Genomic DNA, 15,023 nt, shown 5'->3' with positions numbered 1-15,023 from the left:
ATTACTTTAAAAAATTGGTTTGAAAAAGGGAAGATGAGAACAAAAATATAAATAGGATTATTCCTCTCAGGAACCCAAATACAAGCAAGAATTATTACAAGATGGAAAGGAAATTACTGTTTTAGTTCGAATTTCAAGCAAGATCAGTGAATACGTTACTCAGAGTTCTAGCCCATGAGCCTAAATTCAAAGCTTTTCAGATCAAACTAGCACTGTGACCATTTTTGTCAAAAAGCAAAAGAATATCTCTAGTCCATTCATAAATCATTTTTCCTAGGGGGGAGGTAAATCTTTCCCCTAAGACCAGATATTTTAGTGAACTATTTCTATTATGTCAGTATAAAACTTTGACAGATGGTGTGCTTCAGGAAAACATGGGTTAATTTGATTATTTTTTGTGAACACTTTTGTTAAAATAAAAGGAATGTTTAAAGAATATCATAGTTGTCTTCCATCTAATAGAAACAAATTTTATGTCAAGCTAGGGCTTTAAAAATTATTATTTTGATTCGTATTTAAACTGGTTGTTGTCTTATTAGGAAGCCACATTTGTAAGGGTAAAACATTTTAAAAAACATTTTAATTCTTCAGTTCTTCTAAAATGAAACTTCGGGCCACAAAATAACATGTCAATATGATTTAAAATTATTTATTAGATATTGACTTTTTAATCTCCCACTACATAATTAATATAAGTATTGTGTATAAATAAGTGCCTGTGTTCAGGTGGAGTACTGTGGTCCTTACAAGACTAACGACTAAAACTATCCTATTAGCTCCTACAGCTCTTTAACTTAACCCTTAACTAAACTTGTATTCCAGGCCATTAGTTCTTACCCACAATAAAATGAAGCAAAAGCTGTTCACTCCTACCAGCACAAACCTTAACTTTAGTAGTTAGTTAATGAATGGCTTATCCTGCTGGTCAAGTAGGGAATCTATGGGGCTATAGCTATCATGATATGACTGAGCTATTTCTAAAGCTATGGTTCAGTACTGCAGGAACTGACAGGTTCTGTTTATTGAGGCTTAGCAATGCCAGAACTACATTTCTGGGATGAGGTCAGCAGAGCTGAATGAATCTCACTGCTTCTTAGGACAAAAAAGTAAAATATTTAGAACACAGTTAATGTTCTGAAAAGAAAACTAAAATCCTAAATAAGATATCTAATAAAGTATCTAGAACATATTGACTCTGTTAGACTTACTTCCCCTGTTTCACCTATCTTAAGTCTTTCCACTACTTATTTTGGGTCTCATATCTCTGTCCACTGTTTTACTTTCATGCAGAATAACCCCAGTAATGCATCAATAATTGCATTCTAGGTCAAATGATGATGCCTGAAATAAGTTCAGAGTTGGAGAGAATGATCTGTCAGTACAGGTAAGTGCAATTGACTTCAAGATGCGGGGTGGAAAATTTTGGTGAGATAAGAAATCAGTGTTTTATGTGTAACTTGAAACTATGACTAGAATATGATAAATAAATAAAAAGTGTAGTAGTGAATGAGAACATGGGTATGTAATATTTCTCTAGTGGAAAAAAATGGCTCACCAAGTCCTGTTTTATGATCCAAGCTATCCATTCCTTCCATGGTGTCCCAAGGCTGTCACAACTATGGTGATATGAACTGCTTGTAATTTCAACATCAAAAACATTCGGGTTTCTTTCTGTTGGCTGTATAACCCAGTTCTTTATAGTGATTCAGTTCAAGTTGTTGTATCAGCACAAGTCACAGTACCACAACTGCTTTGCAGGAGCAGGTACAAGTGACAGGGCAGAAGCAACTTAATCTTTCTCACCACCAAAAAATAAGTGTACTGTGCAACCAGAAAGGAAGAGCCTACTGAATTTAAACTGACCCTCAAATGAATTTTATATTCAGAAAGGTTCTTATTGCATACCTATAATTGGTATTAAAATATTTTCACTAATATTTTGCCTGAAGTTAGCCTATATTCTTCTCATACCTGTACTAATGTTGCTTTTCAGTTTTTACACTCCAACATTTCTGTCATTATCTTCACCTTCTTCAACCTCTTTTTCACTTATAGTGCCTTCACCATTTTCAGGATCTTCATTGTACACATATCATCTTCTGTTCCATCCATGGAATTTAAAATACAGTATTTTTTAAAAATACTAGCTACAGGTTTTGGACTTATCTGATCTGGTGATCTCTTAATATAATGATGAGGTAGTTTTGCACCACTATGTATTTTTCCTGTAGAAGCTAGAGCGTGATCCCTGCCAATAGTAATTCTGAGTATGAAGACTTCAAATGGTCTTTAAAGGGCATATTCACTACTGTATAGAGAGTTTTGACGTTGTTACTCTTGATATAACCACAAGATCAATATTCATTTTCTTGGCAGAATTCTTCACAGCTGGCATTAGATGACCTCTGAATGTATCTAGGACAACCATTCTTTTTCTTAACAGCACACCTGGTCTTCTGATCCAAATGATGTCCAGACAATTTTTCATTAAATTTTTAGACATCCATCCTTGGTTTTGACACCTCACAATTATTTCAGTAGTCATCTATTCCTTCAACATTTCTTTATGCTTCCATATCACATATGGTAGCAATATTATACCATCTGTTAACACTGCCAACATTACTGTATCATGCATTTTTTCATCCACGAGAGCTTTGATGGTGGTAGATTTTGTACTTATTTTTTCAATGTTACAATGGATGGTAGGTCAAAGTAAACCAATTGTCTTGTTTGGCTAAGCAGATAACAAAGCAAGGGGCAGATTCTTGGCAAATTGAAGTTCTTTGCCATAGGCAAAAAAACTTAGGTTGTATCATTTGAATGGAACACACCCTGCTGGTCTTGAATTCTTGCTGTGAAAGGTTTTGTACTTAAGCTAGCTCTTGATCTTTCTGTTTAGTCATTCATATATTTGGGTTTCCATCTTTTCTTTGACTATGCACAAATTATGCAAATTTATGCTCACTCTTCATGGTAGGATCCTCTTCTGGGTCTAATTGGGCATCAATTTAGGGCATAAAAGATTCTATTTTTATTTTTTCAATATTCTCACATTTTCTTTTGCCATTATATTTCTTCTAAGCCTCACAACTCTTAAATGTTTCTGCACACGACACCACCATTAGTTGAAAATTTGCACCAAAACCTTTTCCTGTACCTTTTAGTACATTCCCTTTTGCACTCATACCTCTCATCTCCAGAGCAGTTTTCATATTTGCATTTCACAATTCAATTATAAGATTCACAGAGATTCATAAAACTGCCAGAAATAGCAGTGGGATTCTCTGAGCTACAGCAGGTTACACTGCTGCACCACTGAGGGGGTGAAGAAAGCAGCAGTAAGCGGGGGCTCTCTCTATGCCACCATTTTCTAGGTACATATGGTATATATCAAGTCAAGACATCATTAGAGTCTTGATAGGATAAGGAAAATTGAATGTGAAGATTTAAACTATTAAATACCTTTCTGTAGTCCAACTCCTGGAGGTTGAATAAAAGGTTGCTTAAATGTCTCTAGTGCTAGGGGAAAAAAAAAAAAGAAAAAAGAAAAAAAAAAAAAAGTAAAGTAGGCCCACCTTTGAGGTCCTTAGGATGGAAAGAAGAAGCTATAAATTGCCTGGCAATAGATGACATAAGTCAGAGCTTCAGCATGTGTTAAAGTCCTTAGGTAGCTTCAAATAGTAATATCATTTATTTGAATAACCATAGAAGTTAATAACTCTTCTTGCTACACAACTATTTAAACCACATAACTGGAGGTGAACTAAAGATCCTGTTTGGTATACATTCTGCAAAGTTTAATTCATTAGTTTTTACTGAAAGTCAGTATAGTTGCAAGATAAGGAAAAGAAGGTGGCATGTATATTTTGTGTGAGTGTCAAACAAATGGATACATGAAATATTTTGTGGTGAGACTGGAAGCTGTAATAGAAGTGAAAGGCTCTTAGCAAACAAAAGCAAGTGGTTTCCATAATGTATTTTGTTTGAGTGTAATAAGCAAATCTTTTACTTTAGACTAAAGCTGATGATTTACCTCTCTTCAGATGTCTTTTTCAATCAGATGTGCCTCATCTGATGATTAGATTTATGGTGAGGTTTTTAGTCTCTCTTATGGTTTAGAGACTAAATCTCTCATATCTTTCACAGAGACATACATTTCACTTAAAAAGACTATTGGCATTTGATCCATCTTTGGGACAGATGAAAGATACAATAACCTGCATATTTTCTCATTTAAATGAATAAAATACCTCAGTATCTTTCTCACCCTTGTGTACACAGAAAATTCTCATTATCCTCATTAAGAATTCAGCCTTACTGCATGAAAGATATAGCTCTGTCTCTTAGATGTTATGATACTTATTTGAATTTGAATATACAGTCTATTCTTAATACCAATATGATAGAGAGAGCCTTTGGAGATTTCTCTTTTTCTTTTGCCCTTCCAAAGAAAAAGAAGGCACAGAAAAAAGACAACAGTAAAAAGAACTTACTGGACATTAATAACAGGATGAAGTATAAAGCACTATCAGGTCTGCTGGTAGTTAGTTCTCTATTTATAGACTTGATGTCAGAGGTATATTCCTCTGTTTTGAATAATTGCTAATAGTATAGCCATTGACAGAATGAGCTGTCAAAAAATAAAATGTTTCACTGGTTTGGAAAGACAGAGACCAGCTTTGGTTTGTCCTTTTTAAAGCTTCTGTCTCTTTTTCTTTCCTGTTTTATTTTTTTTTTTTAAGGTGAGAAAGTGACATCGATGGCAGCTAATACCAAATGTGTCAAGGTTGCCAAGTAACAGGCTAGAGATGTGTCAGTGAAGTCTGTTTCTATGAGAGGAATTCAGCAGGCTACAGTTTCAAGTACTCAGAAATAAACTGATCCCATCTCTCTCTCTCTTTTTTTAATTTAAAAAAATAATTTGTGCTCTAACCAATGAAAATTAATGTAGTCAAACAAAGGATACAGTACATGCTTAAGATGCAAGTCTAATAATGGATAGCTGTGTTAATAGTTTGTGTTGCTTCTAAATCTTAAAAATAGTGGAATAATTAACATAACATACCCAGTTGCAATTTCCAGAAATAAATGTCTGATGGAAAGAATGACTTGAACATATCATCATTTCCTGTGAAGTTACTTGGATTAAGGCGGTACTATAAGCAAAGTATGAGTTTAATTGCTGAATCAATTTTAAGAGCACAGAATTTGACTGGGTAGAATAACAAGGTGTTAAGAAATGGCCAGTAGGAATTTAGTAGGAAGAAATTCAGTCAAACCAGTATAATTCTTTTCACAGTCTGAGAGCTGACTTGGTCAACAGTGGGGAAAGTTGGAGACATGATACTTAAGGAAGCACTCCTATTTTTACACTGACTTCACTGACTCATTACTTACCCTCAGACTGTATTAGGAGAATTTTGCAGTGGTCTCTACTGGACAAGATAGTGGTCAATATCTTCATTAATGCTCTTCATTATGGAATAAAGTGTTTCCTTATGAAATTTAATGGGAATGTTCGCAAGCACTTTGGAGGACAGGATTAGAATTCACAATGGCCTTGATAGACTGGAGAAACAGACTGAAATCTATCAATAAGATAAAAATCAGTAAGGACTAAAGACAACTTTAAAGTATTACCTGCAGGAAACTAGATTCTCTCCCCCAAAAAATTCCTTCAGTGCAGAATTAAAGATTTAAATCATATGACAGTAGGTCCTTCCAGAGGACCATTTTTTTGCTTTGCATTAATCTGTGTATCATCTTGCTGTGAATTATGATGCACAGTATTTCTGATTAAGGAAGTTCCAACAAAAGGCAAAGTACCTTTGGTTGAACTCTTTGCTAACACCTCTATCTAACTGTCAATAAAGAGATCATGTCTGGCCAATATGGCCAGGACAATTTTAGATCCATCCAAGCCTGAACTGCATGGAGAGATCTTAAATTAGATATTTCTAATGAGTGTGCCAGAGCCAACCACCTATGGGTTATGCATGAAGCAGCTAAATTAGGCAACCTGGATCTTTGCTGTGTATCTGGCCAAGAATGTGCTCTGTGTTCAGAGCAGTACAGGCCTAAATTTTCATGAGATTTAAATTTATTTTATGTCAAGCCACATTTGGATTTACTGATAGTTTTCCTAGGCTTACAAAAGAAGTGGTGCCTACCATCTGAAACATACAGTACAGTGTGTATTTTGGAAGGCAGGTTACAAGCTTATTTCAATACACTGTGAGTATGCATGTCTGTCTACTGTAAAAAGTATCACCAAGGGAATACGACAAAAAGGCAAAACCAGAAATAATATCCACAAAACTTTAACTGAAATCTAGTAAATCCAATGCATGCTACTCTTGCAAGAGGCTGTCTACATACCTCTAACATCCTTTTTTTCTTCCTTTCCCTGGCAGTGTTCCTTATTAGCATCTTGCTAGAAAAGTGGATTTTTTTTTTTTAATGTTGCAAATCATGCTTGATGTTAAAAAATGTTAAAATTACATACATTCATAAGATAAAAATACTTTGGAAAAAATATAGTATTGTCAAAACTTGCACGGATGAAACCAAACCTTTCAGGGTTTTCCCCCATTTTAAAAATGAGAATGACTATGGTGAGACACCTCATAGCTTGATTCAAAACTTTTATTTGTGGGTTATGTACATTCAAGTCTCAATTTGCCTAACACAGAGAAATTATACTCTTGAAGTTTTTGTGGTTTAGAGGCTTTCCTTTGTTTGAGCTTTCGGTAGTGGTTTTTTTTCATTATTATACTTCTTTCTGGTTTTGATATGCATCTGTGCAAAGCAGGATAGCTGTAATTAAAAAAATACAAAAAAGTTCTACCTCGAAACCCCAGTAAATTTGCATATATTTTCTTCTGATAAGTAATTTCTCAGTATTGAGGGAGTGGTGAAGGCAAAAAACAAGTTTCATTTATCTCTTCTGCTTACCTAGGTCTCAGACCCTAATAGTGAAAAAAAAAAAATAAAAAAAATTCACAAATGGAATAAACTGAAGTGATCTAGAGCAGGGTTAATATTAGCCATATGTAAAGTAAATACCTCAGTTGACAGTGCCCATTTTGTCTATGCTAGAGGAGGTGGGAGTTAGTGAGTGTAAGCCATACAATCACTTGTTGCCTCTTCCTTGCAGAAATCTCTCTTGCTGCTGACGTTGTTCCTGATGGACTCACAGGAAAGCTTCCAGTAAATGGCAGAGCCAAACTCTTCTTCCACTGTCTCACCTCCAAATCCTGGCTCCCTAAGCTCCCAGCCTTCCACCCTAGTTTTTCTTAGCCTCCACTCTCCTTACTTAATACCCATCATTAACATCAGAAACCAACAGAAAAAACAATTTGCACTCCCTTTTTTCTATCTGCAGCCCAAATAAAGCCTTACTAACATCTTCCACTGATCTTACAAAAAACTTCCCTGAAATTCTTACTGACTAAATAGGCAGCCTTACTTTTCAACTTTCCCCCATTATAATCAAACTAATGGCATATGTGGTGTTGATACTATTGGGCAGATAAGCCCCCATCCATTTGCTCACTCATTCCCCCCACAGCTGAATGGGGGAGAGAATTGTAAGGACAAAAGTGAGAAAAACTCACTTTTAAAAATTATTTTTAAAAAGCCAGTTTAATAAGTGAAGCATATATGTGTGCATATACAGAGTAAATTAAGGAATTTATTCACTATTTGTTTTTGGCAGGCAGATACCCAGCCAGTTCCTGGAAAGCAGGACCTCGAAATGCATCATGGTTACTTGGGAGGATGAAAGCCATAGCCACAAATGGTCTCCTTTCCTCCTCCTTTTCTTGAGCTTTTATGGCTGAGCACAATGTTAAATGGTATGGCACATCCTTTTGGCCAAATTGGGTCAGATCTCCTGGCCAAGCCCACTCCCAGTTTCTTTCCCACTCCCAGCCTAGTCCCTTTGAGGGTGTTAGAGTGGGAAAAAGAAAAAGCCTTGATGCTGTGCAAGCGCTGCTCAGCAATAGCTAAAATATTCGTGTGTTATCAACACTGTTTTAGTCACAAATTCAAAACACAGCATCATACAGTCTGCCATGAAGAATATTAACTCCATTTCAGCCAAACCTAGTACATGGCAAAATTCAATGTTATCTGTGTTGCTGGGAAGTGTATGGTGAGGTGTGGCTTGGAGTTTGAAAGTTCAGAATGAAAAGTCACAACAGTTCAAAACAAAGCTGTGGAAAACAAGATTCTATTAAGAGAACAGATATTTCTGTATTAACAATGCCTTATAAAAAAATCTGATTATTATTTCCAACTTTATCTGCTTCAATTAAATTCTTGACAATTTATTTTCTATATAATTCTAAATTATATATCTCAGTTTTAAGGAATAATTCCAAAAGAAAATAGAATATATGTATGAAAACCACATTATTAATAGTGAAAATATATGGGGCTAATATATGAAGGAAAGTGCTGTTTTGATTTCCCACTTTATCTTCAAAAACTGACAGAATATCTCTGTCAGCAAACAAAAATATCGTGGAAATCAGTTTGTATATGATTCCACATTATTTCCATAGATATAACATGAAAATTGTATGTACTGAACAGTACATTTGAAATAATGGCAAATAATAACAACTCTTGTCTTTTTAAAATATTCAAATATACATTACAGTAATATTTTAACAGCTTTTTATGGAAATAAACCAGTTGTCACTGATATATCAAAACCAATCATAAACTCAATTATTATTTACTTATTCTTTCATTCTAATTTCCTTTGAAATTTACAGGAATATTGTACCACCGAGTAACGGATGGCAATTTTTCATTATTTTAGCTAATGCTAAAATGAAGTTGTTCTCGGTTCAACTGATCCGAGATGATCAGATGATCATTCTCCATTAAGAAGAACGGAAATTAAAAAGTAAAGGCAGCATTTTGCTAGGGAGCATGCAACATCTTCTCTTATTCAAAGTGCAAACTAGATCACCCCACGCTGCTGTGAACAGAGATAATTCACTGAAACCAGTCTACATAAAAGAGTAGAAAAAACAGTGAGGAAAGAAGGGTAGGGAAAGAAGATATAAATTTTCTTTACTAGCACAACCTCATCACAGATATTCTCTTTCTGAGTCAACTGACAGGATTTCCAGGAGTCAGTAACTATGCTAGTATGTTCAGAGAGCTGTCTAAGGTTGTTTAAATTATCATCTCAAATCAAACCAATCAACCCACAGCTACTTTTAAAAGCCTCTCAAAACATCAATTTTTTTCTGTGTATATGTATTTATACTCAATCATTCCAGGCCATCATTAGCTTTTGCTTCCTATGGTTATCTAAAATATAAGGAAAATTGGTCAAGTTTCTTTTCTGATTCCTACAGTAATGCAGTGTTTAAGATAGTTGTGAGTAAATACTTTAAAAACTGTAGCTAATTACTGTACTTTCTACCAAATTCAATAATTTCCCTAATAAAATTGTATCTTTTTGTCTTTTGCAATACAAAGGATCTACAACAATGCTTACCCACCCTTCTGTGTCAAGCACAATCTTTATATTCATAGGGGCTTCCTCTCTGACCACATAAGAAATAGTATTTACTATTCTGAAAGACATACCACCATAATCCTTGAGAAGGCTGCCAGTAAATGATACAACAAAATTTAATGACGAGGAAACAGCTCATTAACATTTTTTTCATATTTAGTATATTCAAATAACTTTGAAATAACTATAATGTGTAATAGTCCCATATCACAGCTGGACTTTCAAGTCAGCTATTACAAAATCAGCAAGTGCTTTGAAAACTCTGGATTCCCATGCCCAACTGAGTTCATATTCTCAGTTGTGTTTGCATTAATTGTCATGGCACTTTCAGTACTTAGTCTCAGAAAATGTTCTGTAATCAGTCAACCCTCATGGCACTTTAGAGCCTGAGGTGCATATAGCTTCCCTGAATAAAGACTATCACAGCTACTGACCAGATGTCTGCTCTTTGTCCTGGGAAGAGGATCTATAAGTTCCCTCTCATCATCTCTACGCTGTCCTTAGGGCCTTCAGGTTCTCACTTTGACTAACATTAGTATTGCACTGGAGAACAAGGGAAAAAGCTTCAAATGACACAGGGACTGATTCCTCCTGTCTCTCCATGCAGCCTTTTCCTCTGAAAATCTGATCTGTAGTGTTGGGCTCATCAATAGGAAGGTTTATTACTCAGCTCAGTATTGAAATGATGAAGGGGGCATTCTATAACAATAATATCTGCAGATTGAAACAATCCTGAAGTACAAGATATTCTGATGAAGTCCCACGTTAGGAACACTCTGCAGGGCCTGTTCTCCAGCATTACTTATCGGAAGGAACAACTGCAGGGTATCAACAAACAACCTGCACATCAGCAGGGCAGTTCTTTCTTCATGCTTTGCTATTTCAATTATCTTAATAAATACAGATCTCATCATTAATAGGACACCTTCCTCCAGCAAAGATTTAGAGGTGTGTGCAGCAGGTGAGTTTGTTATTTGGCAGCATTCCCCCAGGTACACTTACCTTTTCATCTGAAGTCCTTAATCATCTACTTGTGCATTTCCAGTTCTTTTATCCTTTATTCCTTTCAGTTTCTGTTTTTTTCCCTTAGTCTTCTAGATTCTCACCTAACTACTATTATTTATCTGTTATTTTCTCATAAATTTCTTTCTCTTTGTTTTAATCCAGACTGCATTATTTTATTACTTGATCCTTCATTTGCAAAAGCTATAATGTAGTTTTTCCATTCTGTGTAATTCTTTACTCGTATAAAACTCAAAACATTCATTCTTAAAATGTTCTTAGTTGAATTCAAGAAAGTTCTAAATTTCTGCTACAATTCATCACTCAAATATGAGGGAGGGGGTGAGTGGCAGCTTGGTGACTACTTTTTTTTTTTTTAAGACAGGCAACCAAACGCTCCAGTATTAGTTTAACAAGAATGTGTTCACTTATTAAGTTCTTGTAGTGATAAGACAGGATGACATCAATTCCAGTCAATAGTCAATAAGTAGCGATTACTGTAAACTTAACTAAATTACAAACAAGTGCATCTCCAAGACACCTTCCTACTAGTAATCTATACGTGTTTTGTCCTTTGTTTTTTTTAGAACATTAAGGTGCAATACAGAAATCAGCAATAAACAACAGGATTTAAGCTGTGTTTGAGCCAGATACCTGAGAGATTTTGACTTGAAAAATTTCTTTGAGTTGATTTTGTTTGAGACTTAGAACTAATTTCTAGAGGAAATGTGCTGAATTTTCAGTTCATTGAGGAGAATGCACAGTTTCCACTGAAAACAAATAGTAGCTCTCCTTTTTCCTCCTGCTTCAATCTGATAGGACTGAAACTATATCTTCAAATGTGTAGGTTTGTTTACAATAAAACTGATGTGCTAGAAAGTGAGACAGTGAATCTGACAACATGAAACACAAAGAAGGATGCCTGCAAGCTGAACCCACAATTTAAATAGTTTAAGGGACGTGTTATAACCTCAGGTAATCTAGTTTGCTTATTATCTGAAATTGCCATTTTTACATCAAAATACAGCATTGGTATCAGAAAGTATCTTGACAGCCTGTAAATAAGAATAAAGAAATATAAACTTCAAATAAGGGTCATGATATACAAATACCTCTTTTCTGATAAAAACACCTCAACAACAATAAATAATGTTATGAAAAAACAAAAGGACTGACTGGCAAGTTGGTTTCATCCGATAGACTAGAGGAGTTCAAAATGGTCTTGTATTAAGGAAAATCATCCCTGAGTGGAATTCTAGTGTGTCAATATATTTTTAAAAATAACAAGTAAATGATAAAAATATGTGAACAAATAATAAAAGGATCTTTGCTAATATCTCTATTAGGAGCATTCTTTGTGCTGTCCTTCTATTAAGAAAACAAACATTCTTACAGTTTAATAGTATTTAAAATAAATAGCTTGAAGAAAAATTGAATAAATTATACTAGGGAAAGTTATTGTAAAAAACACATTCTCATGCTTTCCTTAGTCCTTCTCAAATTTAAGCCTTAGCTCTGGTAACAGGTTTTGTAATTCGTTGAGATGTTATTAAGCAGACTGCATTGTAAATGACATAGAGTTCTTGTCTGTTTATTTTCCTCAACAGCTTTTCAGACCCCAGGATTCTCAAACACTTGTAAGAAGGGATTAAAAAAATATCTCTCAGAAACAGTTTTGATGTAGTTCATCATATCTTTTGATGGAGCAATGGCTTAGACAGGATCTTGAGGTACCTTCCATTTCTATTTTCTAATTCTATGATCTCTCAAACAGATTCTGTAATTTGGAAGTAGCCTCTCTTTTGTGTACTTCCTCTGGTTTCTTTGGTATTGTTTATTAAGGAACTGTAGCCTTAAACCTTGTTCTCTTCTGACAGTCAGTGACTGACACATCTTTTTTAAGCTGTCAGGTGGTTCATGCTGCATTTGTAAGTAATTGCTGCTTCTTTCAGATATTTGCCTCTTTCCAATAAATTATCTCTGAAGTTACCACAGATCTCCTTTCATTATCCTTTTTTTCAGTTTTCAGGATACCACATTAGGAATCAGTCAAACCAGTTTCACCTCCATTTTTGTCCTACATGCCCTACTTAATATTTCACTTCTTTATTGTTCTTCATTTTTGTAGTTTCCTCTTGTTCTGTTTGAAGTGCACTGTATTTTTTTCTGTTTTCTGGTATTCTAGCACATAGTTTTCACCTACAATAATGGAAGCAGTTGTTTTTGTTTTATCATGAGGTGGATGAGGATGACACTTCCATAAGTAAAACACAAATCATCTATATTTTACACAAGTATGTATAGGACAATTTAATAATGTTTCCAGTAATCTCTGGGGGGAAGAAAGGCACCTATTCAGCAATGTCTTTGGAATTGAGCTAACATAACAATATTCCTCCTGAAGTATTCTCTTGTATTTTTTTTTCAGTATATTAATATAATTTTAAATATAACATTTAAATATTACATTTTGCCACTGTGTGTCTAAGTTAATGAAAATAAGCTTTCATGGAGTCCCCCAGTAGTTCAGGTTTGTGTGTGCAGAAATAGTAAGAGAAATTATAAAATGGAATATTTGTCAGATAAAAAAATATTTTTTTCAAATGTTATTGTTCAATGACAGGGGGGTGTGGTGGTGCAATTCCTACCCCTCCCTGCCCTCCTTGTTGGGCTGCTTGGTGCCAGGTGTGATTCCATCCACATCCCCCGAGCCATACACCAATCTATGGAGATAAGGACTGATAACCTTGAGGAGCCTGGCTCCTGCCCCTCCCAATTGCTTGGAAAAGGTTATAATGGCCCATCATCTCCTGATGGCCTGACACACCTGTGCCTGGGATGTGGTCAGATGGAACAATAACAGGGTTGCATGTTATTCAAATTCTTGTGCAACTGCCAGAAGGCACCAGATAGTATTTGACAAAAGTCAATTATCTTGGATCCTATAAACTGCGACCACCAGAGAGGCCCTTTGAGCTCTCCTGGATCTCAGCGGCCTGTGACCAGCATCTCCCCTGAGCTGGGACGCCTCTCAGGTACCAAAACGCTTAAGGTGTCGTCTGCTCCAGACGGAAGGCCAGGGCGAAGTCCCCCCGCTCGAGTCTCAATTATCGCCCGTTGAGGAATGCCAAGGCATTGGGAGTATTTGCTCTAAACTCGAGAGGGAAATTTTCTTTGAGCTAGCTTCTATTTCACCTGTTTATTGGTGTGTGTGTGTGTGTGGGTACGTACCCTTACCCTTGTTCCTGTGTGCTTGTCCCTTTTGTGTTCATTTTACCGCATTCAAACCCCTTTGTTTCTGTATGTATATGTCTGGTTTGTGTATATGCATGTACATATGTGTATAAATTAAGGTACCGTTAAGTAAGTTAGAGTGAATATTGTCATTTTAAAACCTGAATAAGTCGCTTTTCTTTCTGAGTTATTTTGTATTGACAAATAGTTGTTAGTTATTAATAAATCTAGATTATTTTTCTAAATCATTACCGTGTCAATACTTTAATCCACGACAGGGGGAAAAAAAAAATCCCTGCAGCAAAGAAATCACAAATGTCTTGTACTAGCACATTACAATTCCAGATAATTTAATGGTCTGGCACAGGGATATGAATAACTTAAGACTGACCACCAACTCTTTTTAATTGCATGCAATTTTTAATTAACACCTAGGATTTTATATACTAATGTGTACTGGTTCTGAGCTTCACACTTAGGACTTAAATATAAAGGAACTTGTTTCACTTTGAATATTCATCAAGAACATCCCCAGTTGTTCACAAGAGCTCTGTTAAGGGCACTGGGTGGAAGTATGGCAGGAGCCAGTTGTAGTGCCTTTGTATGGTTCTGGGTAGGAAGCCTACACGTTGGCCTGCTATGTCTGAGGCATAGCTATGCATTTCCTTGCTCACAGAATTTTCTTTTTAAGCCAGACTGGAATAGTCTTGCTTCTTCTCCTATATGTGATATGTCAGAGGGACATTCTAATAAAGTACTTCAGAGCCATGGACAAGAGACACTTTTTCTCACTGAAAGCATGTGTGTAGGTTTGTTTTTTTCCCAGTATGAAGAGGTATTTAAAGAGATTCTGCTATTAATGTCTAATTTGTTTTGTAGAATTGTGCTTGGTGCTTCTTAACAAGAAGTCTGTCCTAAATGGACTTCTTGAAAGTAATTATCAACTTTAAGCAGTCAACCTAAAGGAAGGGAATCATAAACCAGTTCCTAGTGTTGTCACAAGTTCCCACTCACAAGAGGCGCACCCAGTTATAACACTATGCTAGAAATATTGGTATTTCATAATGAGTCTGTACGACTGTTTACCTCTATTTGGAAATATAAATCAGGTTTGTAGTTCAATTATACAAGTGCAACATAGCAGAAAGTTCCATTAACTCTTCCTTTAGGGACTGCTGGTGCTTCTACCCAGTCTCCTTTAGCATTCCGCTTTTTTTTGTAGTTTTCATGTGGTCACTTTCAA

The sequence above is a fragment of the Athene noctua genome, chromosome 4 (assembly GCF_965140245.1).
Source record: "Athene noctua chromosome 4, bAthNoc1.hap1.1, whole genome shotgun sequence".
Taxonomy (NCBI): Eukaryota; Metazoa; Chordata; class Aves; order Strigiformes; family Strigidae; genus Athene; species Athene noctua.
Note: the sequence above shows the minus strand (reverse complement) of the source record.